The sequence below is a fragment of the Protomyctophum parallelum genome (assembly GCF_964188405.1).
Source record: "Protomyctophum parallelum genome assembly, chromosome: 7".
Taxonomy (NCBI): domain Eukaryota; kingdom Metazoa; phylum Chordata; class Actinopteri; order Myctophiformes; family Myctophidae; genus Protomyctophum; species Protomyctophum parallelum.
The window spans coordinates 22,547,646-22,557,645 of NC_139705.1; the positions used below are offsets into that span (position 1 = coordinate 22,547,646).

The window sequence follows — 10,000 nt, forward strand, 5'->3', positions numbered from 1 at the left end:
TATTGGTTGGGTAACAGGTAACGTATGTATGTATACATTTATGTACTGTAAGTTGTAAGTTGAAAGTACTATACTGTGGTCGGCTGGCTTTTTTATGTGCGTATGCTTGGTATAGGTATATATATATTGATGTTGATGGTGACGTAATTAAGATATGTTTCAATATTGGGTTATAACTGGCTGTCGATGGTGACGTAATTAGGATATGTTTTAGTGTTGGGTGAATTAAAGGTAATGTCTGTATGTATACATGTATGACTATGTAATCTGAAACTTATCTTTATTACGTCACCATCAAAAGCCAGTTATAACCCGGCTTTGATACATATCCTAATTACGTCACCCTCAATACCTACCAAGCATACACGTACATTCGTATCAGCACGACCACAATACTTGCACGCTCTGCTTGCGCAAGTAATAACTATTATCATAGTACTTGGAGGCCAGTCTATGACGCCAGTACGTCATACTGATGACATCTCCATATATGGGCATAAAAGGGACTCGGGAAAGACACAGACAGACAGATACTAGCGCCCCTCCAACGTCTGGCTTTTTGAATGCCATCCTATGGGCTTTTAATGTTTGTTTAGAGGACTAACCGTGACGTCATGTGGCAGCCATGTCTATGGACTTTTAATGTTTGTTTACAGCACTTTAAACAACCATTACCAGGTGCCCACTTCACACAAGTGTGATCTTTTTTTGGGTGTTCTGGACAACTGCCAGTCCGAACCGACTTCCCACTTGGCCCAATATACACTACTTGGGTCCTCGGCGATACACACGGCAGACAGACAGACAGACAGACAGTCAGACAGACAGACTTTATGCATTTATAGATGGATAGATAGATAGATAGATAGAAGATACTGTATACTGTACTTGATACCCATGGTATATATTGCTTATGCTGCAGAATTAGCCATCAGTGCTGTATGCCAATATTACTCGGTTGTGTCATATACTAATCAGCTGTTTGTCCAGTTTATCTAACATCAGTATGTAAATAGTTGAGGCCTTGAATTTGTCCTAAGAACCTCACAGGCCTCACATATGACGGAAATGTAAACGAGAGGATAAGGATCTGTGGAAGTGAGTGCTTTTTGCCGCTTCCTGAATATAAGGTTTCTACTGAAAAGAAAGGCTGGGGGAAAAAAAAGAACTAATGCCAACTTGAAAGACACTCATATATCTATCTAATGCAGATTCATTCATACTAATTACATTTAACCAATCCACGTCAGACCTCTAATGACATTCCGAGGGGGTGGGGGTGGTGCGGGGGTTCCTGTGCTGTTTCTTCGCTTTTTTTGTGTGTGTGTGTGTGTGTGTGTGTGTGTGTCCATCCGTCCGTGTACAGCTAATCTCCGGCACCATTGGCCTGGCGGATGCCAAACTCTGCACACGCACACTCTTTGGATGCCAACGACTAACCTCTGCCCCAAATTCTTCAGAATGGCCTGTTATAGCGCCACCATGAGGCCGACTTTTGCTAAATACATTTCATTACATTACTCATACACATTTTAACCATGCATCGTGCAAATTTGTATACACTATCTCTATAGTCATGTGATCAACACGGATCAGTCCCATTTCCCATATTCCATTCCGATTGGCTAAGATTGCCTTCCAAATCTTGCAGGATTTGTCAGTTTCGAACAAAATGCCAAAATGTGTGATTTCCGTGAAATCTAAAAAGAATCTATCTATCTATCTATCTATCTATCTATCTATCTATCTATCTATCTATCTATCTATCTATCTATCTATCTATCTATCTATCTATCTATCTATCTATCTATCTATCCATTTCAACAAAGCATGAGAGGACATTTCAATACACTACTGTTGAACATATGTGCAATGCATACATTTGGAGCACATGGGGATACGAAGAGCTGGCCCAGCTATTTGAGCCTTTATGTGATTATGATGGCTTGACTTGATTAGAGAGAGACATATTGAGGTCAGGGTATGTGGGGACAAGCCAAAGATCATCGTCTCTGCGGGCCACTTCGGGAGATTCGGCCACAAACGGAGCAATGCTCACAGGCCTTATATAGGAGTTGAGACAGGTAGAAGGGACTTGCGTACCAAAAAAAGACAGCGCGGCATGCTGCTTCGGTACGATTACGCTCCAGACTGTGAAATTTAGCAGAATGTTTAGTGAGGCGTGGCCGATGTGCTCGGAAGGCATAATTTTGTGCAAGGTTTCAGAATATGTAGTGCATGTGTAAGTTGATAAGTGGGCAGTAAAATGCCTACTGTATTGCTTTTCTTTAGATAAGAATGGTATAGGAGTTTAGGCAAGGAGAAAAAAAAGAATGTAGTCTGTATATAAGATGGAGAGGAAATGGCTACAGATACAGTACATCGTCACTGTTGAGAGCAGAAACCTTGCATCTTCACATTCCATCTTTTTATGTTTTATGTTCTACAAGCTCAGTGTGTCTGAGCTTGTAGATTTCTATTTTTGAAAAACCTTTAAACTTTTTGACAAATATTTGTCGCCACTGTGAAAGTGTTTTAAGACTGTCCGTGGGTTGTAGAATTTAGACAGTGAAAAGTAAGTCACTAAATAACTACTTTGGATACAGATTGGCAGTTTGGAACATAGGTTCCCTCTTTTTCCATTTCCTGAAAGGTAAAGGACAGTTTGGGACATTATGTCACGCCAACGTAACCCTTGCAACGACAGGCGCACAGAGATGGACAAATATGGACATGCGCAAATCGCTTTTGTCAGGCAACGCTTTCTCTTGTGTCTGACGTCGCATAGCGAGGGGAGCTTATTTCGCCCACGTAATTGGGGTGAAATGACAGGGGGCGGGGCTTTATCAGCGCAAGAGAGAGAGAGTGGGTGATGGGCGAGAGAGGGAGGGAGAAGGAAAGTGAGAGCGGGAGGTAGGGAGAAAGGGCCTATTTCACGCATGCAATGATAGAGATACAGTACAATCATTAATACAGAAACAATAGAGAGAGGTAGAGGGAGTACCCACACCATAACCCCCCTGATGGCAATAACCCACTGAGAAGTTGCATGTATGTATTTCAATACGTGTGTATGTATATATGTAATGGATATACAGTACATGCACATATATTTGTACGTAACTGTCAAAAAGGATAAAACACAAAAAAGCCACAGAGCTTACAATACGTCCATTGTGGTCCGCTGAGTGAAAAACTGTGTGTAAACTCTGTCCACACACACACACACACACACATACACATACACACGTGTGCGCGGCTGACGGCAAGCTCCACGAGAGGGGTTTCATGGCTAAGAGAGAGAGGTACCGTTGAGGTGTGCCCTCTCCTCCCCAGCCTTGAGGTTTTAGGGTGCTCCTTGCAACCAAAACAACTCGAGAAACATCGCATTCAGAGAGCGAGGCACACGCCCAGAACCACAAACACACAAACACACATCTGAAACTTATGATCTCATGTGGAGAGAGAGAGAGAGAGAGAGAGAGGGGCACATTCTGGGGCACACCCTAAACTGCTGCCTGCCACAGAGCCCTGCCATCTCATTGGGGACTTCCCCACGCTATGCTATATGCCACCGTTAGCTTTACTATAGGACTTTAAGGGATTTCAAAACAAGATTGAATCAGTTATTATTCTGTTGAATGTTTGGAGAAAATATTTTAGGTTGCATAATTCTTTCCAGAATATTGGCAGGTGCTTTGTCCAGAGAACTGTTGGGGTTTGTTTTTTTGTCTCGCTTTGAACGCAACGCTCTGATTGTTGTCCATGTTTCCTCATGTTTAACAGGGAGGCCTAAAATGCAACATGTTTGTAGAGCTGTTTTATGTACTAAGATCCAACATTACTTTCATAATGCGCTCCATAAACACTAACTTTTGTCCTGTAAATGAGGTCGCTAGTACGTCGCTCTCGGGTTTTAAAAGCATACAAAGCAGCGTCTGGGGCTTCGCGAAAGCTGAGGAAGAAAATGGTGGGGAGAGAAAAGGAGAATTCGCAGAGAGAGACGAATAAGGGAGAGAGAGAGAATTAAAAACAGAAACTTAAGCTCTCTGGGCCTTTTTCTTCCCTCTAGGCATTTTGTGGCTTGTGAAAAAATGTGCTGTATATTTGAAGTGTTAGGTCACGTGACGAGGGCAGGCTTTATGAATCAGAGAGTATAATTATTTCTTAGCGAGCGAGACGGTGAGTGTTGCTGTTGTGTGCCTGTGTTGAGGGAGTGAAAGAGTGATTTTTAAGAGAGACGGAGCGAGAAAAAGGAGGAGGGAGAGCATGAGAGAGAGAAGGAGGGAGGGAGGGAGAGAGAGAGAGAGAGAGAGAGCTGCTCACTGCTACTCTGTCTTTGCTGTCAGAGGGACTGTGATGAACGTACACAAATCTCTTTTCCTTTTCCTTTGCTAGGTCCACTCATCAGTCAGCTCTGCCAAGTACTTCATCTCAGCTCTATCAGATCAGCAGCACCGTCCATAGCCGGTGAGTAACTTTGAAAAGAACTCCTGAGAACTTCTTCTAAACTTCTTGAGTTAAGACTATAGACACAGTTTTGCTGCTTTTTCTCTGTTCTCTGTCTCTCTCGGTCTTAACAGGGCTAGTAGAGACAATTCTTTTTTCTTTTCTTTTCAGGGGGGGGGGGGGCGGGGGGGTTGAGAGTTTTAATTGAAGACAGGGGGCTGAGAACGCAAGGCGTTTAGGACACATTGAGAATGGTTTATGGTTTCCATAAACCTGGACAGCTTTTCTGTGCGAGGACTGTAAATCGTATCCCCCGTCATACATTTTGTTTGTTGCTTGCCTTCCCAGTGCTTTGCGTTTGTTTGTGTCTGTCTTTTACGAACGCGTTAAAGAGGACTGGTTGGCTATACGCTGTGTATCATCTGCATGTGTTGTTTGTGTGTGTGTGTGTGTGTGTGTGTCTGTGTGTGTGTGTGTGTGTCTGACCGTGCACACGCGCGCCGCATGTGTGCACACGCACATGTGTGCTTGTTAGTGAGTGTTTCAAGTGTTACTGCGCCTGTGGAGCTTTTTATTATTAGCATATGTGTGTGTGTAAGCGTATACATGCTCGCATGTGTTTGATCTGGGCGAATGTGTGTAGCTAGAGGAATGACCCACCCTTGACCTGCCTTTTTTTCTCCCCTCTATTCTTTATACAACATATGACCGCAGGACTGGGGGGGGGGGGGGGGGGGGGTTAGGGGAGCATTGTTTCCCACAACCTAAACATTCATTCCTGTGTAAAGTTTATTCATTTGTTCTTTTATTCTCTTCCGTCCACGACAGGCCATGTCAGTCAAAGTGGCGCTGGCAGTATAAGTGGCAGGTTAACAGGTTCCACTTGTTACAGTGCCGCAGCAATCGGCAAGCAAGACGGTACATTTAGTGCCGCATGATTTGGATATCAGATACAGATCAGGCGACTGGCGGAAGGCCATGCTGTCACTCTCGGTGTCTCCTGTTCTCGCCTAGATTGTGTTGTGTTGCGTTGGCTTTGGGTCTGTGGCTGCACCAGTGATTGGCCCAGAACCGAGCAGCCTTGACTGTAGGTATAGACCACTGCTGCCTTGGTTTGCACCTGCTGACTGTCCACCGCAACGGTTTCCCCCTCGTTGACGCTGACATAAGTGTGAGAATGCTGATAGACAGAGAGAGAGAGAGGGGGACATTTCCGTAGAAGAACGTAAAGACGAGTGAGAAAAGGGAGGTGTTGTTGAAAGTCCATGAAGCCTGTGAAGTCCGCGGTCGCCTGATTTTACCATCATTTTGACTTTAACTCTGTGACATCTGGAGAGGAGGAAAACGCTGCTCATCTATAAAGCAGAGTAATATCGCTGCTTTCGCTCCCTCGGCACATGCCTTTTTTTACTTTCCTTTTTTCTTTTTTGCCTTGTAGCGAAAGAGAATCAGGCCCTCCACAGGGAGTCGTGTTAGGTTAATACAAATCCTATGGTGTGTGGCTGTGGAATCATTGCATTTTCTTTTGTTCGGGAGTGATGACATGGAAATTATAGTTTTGAACAAATGATGAATGAATGTGCTGTAGATCACAGGCCTAAAATGGCCATGTTTCATTGTTGGTGATTGCTGGGCTTTTTTGTGGCCGAGTGTTTTTGCATCGCCAACCTCACCAAAAAACAATCTCGTTCATTTCCCGTATGCCTATGGTCATAATGATAGTTTACACATCGTGCAGCAGATAAGTCCTCAAATCCTCAGGGCCAGTAAGCCAACAACCACCCTTTACACAAGAACTCCGGTAACAATAGATCGTTGAAAGGTATGCCGACTGAAATAACCGCTTAGGGAGAAAGGTAACATATTTCTCATAATGAACTTGTGCGCAACTTGAGTAATAGTTTTTAAGTCTCTCAAATTGTGTGTCGTGTATGCTAAGTTAAAGACACAGTTTACTCTGTTTGCCACTTTTGTTTGTTTGAAGGTTTTGTCACCTTTTATCCAAATACATTATATTCTCCCAAGCAATAGAAAATGTCATTCACCATCTTATTGTATTGATTACACTACTGGCTCAACATATAACACCAATGATGGGGCGCCCTCTGGCCTAGTGGTCCAGGCGCAGCCACATTTAGGCCTCTGGCCTGACGGCGCGTCGTGTGTTCGAGTCCCGCTCATGGCGACCTTTGCTGCATGTCTCCCCCCTTCTCTCTCTTCCTCTTTCCTGTCCGTCTTCACTGTAACTATCAACAATGGCACAAAAGCCTAAAACTAAATCTTAAAAAAAAGAAAAAACATAACACCAATGATAGCCCACCATTCTTTGTTTTTACCATAATCCGTAAACATCTTTCACTTTTTCTGAGACATGACTTTGAGCTATAAATTGGGGAGTTGTTGATACCTGTCTCTTCCAGGAATTTCTATAGTAATTATGTCCAAGTGGTGGGGAGGGGCAGGACAGGTGGTTTTAGGGGAATCAGGGGGGGGGGGGGGGGGGGTGCTCCCCATCACCACACTATAATTAGCAAGGAAACTATCTGCACAACATTTCCTGTGTCTATTTTTGCAGGTGTGCTAGCTCTGATTGTGAGGATATACATTTTCATGCCTGCCCCCGAGCCGTCATTAAAAGATCCTTTTGTGCAAACTTATACACTTGTGGCGTGTATGTGTATAGTATGTGAAAGAGGGAGAGTGAGAGCATGTGGGTTACTGGGTTTTGTGGTGAGTGTGTGTGTGTGTATGTGCATGAGTGTGTTGTTTTGCCTACATGTGTTTGGTGTGCGTGTGTATATGCGTGCGTGAATGTGTTCTAGTTCTACAGTGTGTGTGTGTGCATGCGTGCGTGCTTGCGTGCGTGTGTGTGTGTGCAGTATTGTGCACATTATCTTCTTTTAGAGTTTTGTTCTCTCTTTTTTTTGTTCCAGAGGTTAAATGCAGCGTTTCTAACAGCCAGCCATTGTATTGTATGCCCTGTTTTATAGTGAGAGGGATTGTTTTTTCTTTTTTCTTACTCTGAGCTGAGGAGGAGAAACGTTGCATTCAAGTGGAACGGTCTTGAGAGTTCCTGTGTCAAGGAGACCATCACAAAACTTGATCCATAACTATATGCTCATAGTAGTAGTAGCTCTCTCTCTCACTCTCTCTCTCTCTCCCCCCCCCCCCCCCTCTCTCTCTCTCTCTCTCTCTCTCTCTCTCTCTCTCTCTCTCTCTATCTCTATCTCTCGTTCTTGTCTGCCCCTTTCTCATTTTCCCTTTAGACGTTGTTAGCATTGTCATTGTTTCGTTCTTAAACCCCCCCCCCCCCCATCTGAAAATATGTTGTTTCAGGGACCCTCCCAGAGGCAATGTTTTTTAATGAGTTAAAAACGTTCGCTCTGAAAGAATATATATTCCAAGACACTCCAGCGTCCTATAGAGCAGAGTGTTAATTTATAACACAGTTCGTCTAAATTTTTAAATCCTCAAGGTTCATAAAATAATCAATTTCCCCAAAACAGCCGAGCTAGCTCGGGTTCGTTATGTATTGTTGTGACCTTCTACTTTGCTGTTTTTGTGCAACACCACTCGCTGTACATGCAGCGAAGTGTGAAATAGGGCTTAAGTGCTTAATCACACTAATTGCTTCAGCCAATCAATCAATAACAAATCTATTCGGAATTTTCCGTGCCGTTTCGTAAAAAAAAATGCCCATCTTCTTCTTTCCAGTGGAATAATCACTAAGAAGATAATCTATAAGCAGAGGTTCCCAAAGTGGGGTCCGGGGACCCCCAGGGGTCCTTGAGGGAGTTCCAGGGGGTCCCCAGCTAAATGGACCCTTATGGGTCCGTAACTCTGAGAGTGTACAAATGGAACCAAACGGGTCCATTTGGTTCCATTTTATACACTCTCACAGTGTTAAATTAACATAAATGTAATATATAAATTGTGGGTCCCAGAGATAGAAATGCCATTAAATCGTAGACTAGTTAGTTCGTAGACTAATGCATGTCAAACTGGGGGTCCTTGAAATTAAACAGGTTGAGAATCACTACTAGAGCCGTAAAAGGTAAAAACCTTCTCTTATGGGGGTCCCTGGCATATCATTTCAAGTCCGCAGGCTAATTAGTGTCCATTTGGGGGTCCTTGACATGAAGAAGTTTGGGAACCACTGATCTACAGGTGCAGCCCTGTGGCGGGTCGAATGAACACTTACTGTAGGATTATGCTGTGTTTAGTGTTTCCTTGTATTGCTGGACCCTCTGGAGTCTCTGAGCTGAACACTCCAGAGAGCACATCATGGAAATAAGCACAGGATGACTTCATCATGTCACAAAGTGTTTTATGTCTGTGTGTGATTTCTCACTCTTTCCATACTGTTCTCCACCACTGCAAGTCAATACACAGCCCTCCCCGGGCTTATGTTGAAATAGATTTAAGAGAAGAAAAAAGAAAAGAAAAAAGAAGCAACTTTTTGGGGCATTGACGTGAGCGATGGTGATGATGATTTATAGCTACCAAAACAAAAGGATTGCCCAATGGCACTCCCTAGTGACAGTCCTCAGAGAGAGACGGTATATCTTCTTTTTTTTTTTTAATGACAAATGATTACAAAAGTCAGTGGTTTGTATTGTTGTTGTAAGCAGGTATAGTATGTCTCTGTGTGATGCCAAGGGGAGGCAGATGTCAAACAAGTTTGAGTTGAGTGGAATGCGGGGCTGTTGGGGAGGCGTAGGACCGTCTGTCAATAGCTGTCTCTCTCAGAGGTATTAACAAGGCAGTGGGTGAGAGACGGCGAGCCTGTCAGCTTTACCTCTGCTAATAAACCGTGTTGACGATATCGCTTTCACAGCCAAAATACCACTGATGCCAGCAGCGAGATCGGATTACGTCTCTCCTTTTACGTTCCTCCTTTTTTTTCTTCATTTTAGAACGTTTTTAATTTATCTGCAATAACACTCAAACAATAAACAATCCCCGATGGCTCTTTGTAGACATATTAAGCAGTGATGACATCTCATGATTCATTTCCCCCGCAAGACAATTGGGAACGTTAATCTGGGTTTGGATACTTGGTCATTAAAGTCATTGTTTGACTGCAGTGTTGTTAGCCTGATTTCACCCATGACACACAGCCCGTGAGCTCACGTTTCCTTGATGAATGCGGATCAACATAAATGGGTTTATAATGTTAACGGTTGTAATGCAGTGCTCGGTAAAGACATGTACAGTATTGTTGTGTGTAGGGTAGGGGGAATGAACAGGAGTGTGCAAGTCAGGGTGGAAAATAGAGAAAAGTCTTGGTTGATTGTGCCAATCTGCTCCCTGCCAGAATGAATGGTAAAGTTCACTTATCTTGAGGCTGTGAATTTAAGATTCACTCAAACCCTCCAGTCAAGGTTTTGACTTGCTGCTCTGCCCGGTTTGACTGACAGATAGTTTAACTTCAGCCTTGAAGACGTTTCTTTTTAATTGCACATGGGATGAGGTGTTTGGAGTAACCCTACACAAAACCTGTCAACATAACACAAACCTGGGCTACAGTTCCATTACAGCAGCGGTTCTC

The 10,000-nt window shown here is 43.6% G+C and overlaps 1 protein-coding gene across 2 annotated transcripts in view; it reads left to right on the top strand.

The window, feature by feature from the left end:
- Window positions 1-4,222: 4,222 nt before the first annotated feature.
- rarga (retinoic acid receptor gamma a) overlaps window positions 4,223-10,000 on the top strand; it is a 64,518-nt gene continuing 58,740 nt past the window's right edge. Inside the window, exon 1 of one of the 2 annotated variants that reach the window (XM_083769215.1) lies at window positions 4,223-4,470. The gene's annotated coding sequence lies outside the window, so the exon portion shown is untranslated. The remainder of the gene's footprint in view (window positions 4,471-10,000) is intronic. The other variant, XM_083769216.1, reaches the window with a different exon arrangement.